The sequence below is a fragment of the Hemiscyllium ocellatum genome, chromosome 51, assembly GCF_020745735.1.
Source record: "Hemiscyllium ocellatum isolate sHemOce1 chromosome 51, sHemOce1.pat.X.cur, whole genome shotgun sequence".
NCBI classification, from domain to species: Eukaryota; Metazoa; Chordata; class Chondrichthyes; order Orectolobiformes; family Hemiscylliidae; genus Hemiscyllium; species Hemiscyllium ocellatum.
In genome coordinates, this window is record NC_083451.1 from 2544350 (window position 1) to 2547806 (window position 3457).

Consider the following 3457-nt stretch of genomic DNA (forward strand, 5'->3'; position numbering starts at 1 on the left):
CAGTGACTGTATGGTCACTGGGAGGTGTGTAGGTAAGGACAGGATCTCTATTATAATATCTGCAGTGACTGTGTGGTCACTGGGAGGTGTGCTGTTGAGGCCATTCTCACAGTGATACTGTTTGCAGTAACTGTATGGTAACTGGGAGGCTTGTTGATGAGGTCAGTCTCACTGAGAGACTGTGTGGAATGACTGTATGGTTACTGGGAGGTGTGTTGATGAGGCCAGTTTAACTGTGAGATTCTTTGCAGTTTCTGTTTGGTGACTGAGAGGTGTGTGAATGAGAACAGTCTCTCTCTCTCTCTCTCTTGGAGGTGTGTAAATGAGGACAGTCTCACTGTGAGACTGTTTGCATTGACTGTATGCCCACTGGGAGTACTGTAGTTGAGGACAGTGTGGATGGAGGTGATAGGTCAGGGCGAAGGGTGGAGTGGATGGGTGGAAAGGAAGATAGGCAGGTAGGAGAAGTCATGGGGAGAGTGCTGAGATGGAAGTTTGGAACTGGGGTGAGGTGGGGGAAGGGGAAATTAGGAAACTGTTGAAGTCCACATTGATGCCCTGGGGTTGAAGTGTTCTGAGGCGGAAGATGAAGCGTTCTTCCTCCATGTGTTGGGTGGTGAGGGTGCGGCGGTGAAGGAGGCCAAGAAGCTCCATGTCCTCGGCAGAGTGGGAGAGGGAGTTGAAATGTTGGGCCACAGGGCGGTGTGGTTGATTGGTGCAGGTGTCCCAGAGATGTTCCCTAAAGTGACTGTATGGTTACTGTGAGGTGGGTAGATGAGGCCAGTCACCATGGGAGAATGTGTGCAGTAACTGTATAGTTACTGGGAGGTGTGCGATGAGGACAGGCTCACTGGAAGACTGTTTGCAGTGACTGGGTGGTTACTGGGAGGTGTGTAGATGAGGATAGAATCTCTATGAGACTGTTTGCAGTCACTATATGATCACTTGGCTGTGTGTTGATGAAAAAAGCCTCTCTCTGAGACTGTTTGCAGTGACTGTCTGGTAACCTGGAGGTGTGTAGATGATGCCAATCTCTCTGGGAAACTGTTTGCAGTGACTGTGTGGTTACTGAGTGGTGTGTAGTTGAGGATAGAATTTATATGAGACTGTTTTCAGTGAATGTATGGTTACTGCCAGCTGTGTAAGTCGGGAAAGGGTCTCTATCCAACTGCTTGCAGTGACTGTATGGCTACTGGAACTTGTGTAGATGAGGACAGGCTCTCTATGAGCCTGTTTACAGTGACTGTATGGTCACTGGGAGGAGTGTAGATTAGGACAGGCTCTCTCTCAGAATGATTGCAGTAGCTCTATGGTTAGTGGAAAGTGTGAAGTTGAGGACAGGTTTTCCATAAACTCTTTGCAGTGAAAATATGGATACCGGGAGGTCTGTAGATTAAGACAGGCTCTCTTGAGACTGTATGGTTACTTTGAGGAGTGTGAATGAGGACAGGCTCTCTACGGTACTGTTTGCAGAGACTATATGGTTACTGGGAGGTGCATAGGTGAGCACAGACTCTCTGTGACTGTTTGCAGTGACTGTATGGTTAGTGTGAGGTGTATAGATGAGGACAGGCTCTCTAATATAATGTTTGCAGTGACTGTATGGTTACTGATGGGTGTGTAGATGAGGCCAGTGTCACTGTGAGACTGTTTTCAGTGACTGTATGGTTACTGGGTCGTCTGTAGTTGAGGATAGACTATATGAGAATGTTTGCAGTGACTGTATGGTTACTGGGAGGTGTGTAGATGAGGAGAGGTTCACTGTGAGACTGATTGCGTTGACTCTAATGTTACTGGGAGATGTGTGGATGAGGTCAGGCTTTCTATGAGTCTGTTTGCAGTGACTATATGGTTACTGGGAGGTGTTTACATGAGGCCAGTCTCACTGGGAGACTGTGCAGTGACTGGGTGATTACTGGGAGGTGTGTAGATGAGTAAAGACCCTTTATGAAACTGTTTTCAGTGACTGTATAGTCACTGGGAGGTGTGTAGGTACGGACAGGATCTCTATTATAATATCTGCAGTGACTGTGTGGTCACTGGGAGGTGTGCTGTTGAGGCCATTCTCACAGTGATACTGTTTGCAGTAATTGTATGGTAACTGGGAGGCTTGTTGATGAGGCCAGTCTCACTGAGAATGACTGTATGGTTACTGGGAGATGTGTTGATGAGGCCAGTTTCACTGTGAGATTCTTTGCAGTTTCTGTTTGGTGACTGAGAGGTGTGTGGATGAGGACAGTCTCTCTCTGATATAGTTTGCAGTGAGTGTGTGGTTACTAGGAGGTATACAGCTGAGGTCAGTCAGCATTGGAGACCGTGTGCAGTAACTGGTAGCTGGGAGGTGTGTAGATGAGGACAGGCTCTCTCTGAGACTGTTTGCAGTAACTGGACAGTCACAGGGAGGTTTGTATATGAGGCCAGTCTCATTGGGAGACTGTGTGCAGTGAATATATGGTTAGTGGGAGGTGTGTAGATGAGGAGAGTCTCTCTATGAGACTGTTTGCAGTCACTATATGATCACTTGGGGGGGGGTGTAGATGAGAAAAGTCTCTCCGTGAGACTGTTTGCAGTGTCAGTATGGTTACTGGGAGGCGTGTTGAAGAGGCCACTCTCACTGGGAGACTCTTTGCAGTGACTGTGTGGTTACTGAGAGGTGTATGGATGAGGACAGGCTCTCTCTGAAACGGTTTGCAGTTAGTGAATGGTTACAAGGAGGTGTGTAGATGAGGACAGGCTCTCTCTGAGACTGTTTGCAGTTACTCTATGGTTAATGGGAGGTGTGTGCAGTTGAGGTCATTCTCACTGTGATACTGTTTCCAGTGACTGTTTGGTTACTGGGAGGTGTGTGGATGAGGACATGATCTCTATGAGACTGTATGCAGAGACTTATGGTTACTAGAATGGGTCTGGTTGAAGACAGGTTCTGTATGAGACTGTTTGCAATGAATGAATGGTTTGTGGGAGGTGTGTAGATGGTGCCAGTCTCACTGGAAGACTGTGTGCAGTGACTGAGTAGTTATTGGGAGGTGTGTAGATGAGGATAGAATCCCTATGAGTGTTTACAGTGACTGTATGATTACTGGGAGGTGTGTAGGCGAGGAGAGTCTCTCTGAGACTGTTTGCAGTCACGATATGATCTCTTGGAGGCGTGTTGATGAGAAAAGTCTCTGCGACTGTTTGCAGTGACGGTATTGTAGTTGGGAGGCGTGTTGATTAGGACAGTCTCACTGGGAGACTATGTGCAGTGACTGTATGGTTAATGGAGGTGTGTGCTGCAAATGTGTTGCTGTCAAAGCACAGCAGGTTAGGCAGCATCTCAGGAATAGACCTAACCTGCTGTGCTTTGACCAGCAACACATTTGCAGCTGTGATCTCCAGCATCTGCAGACCTCATTTTTTACTAATGGAGGTGTGTGTAGATGAGGCCAGTTTCACTGTGAGACCCTTTGCAGTGACT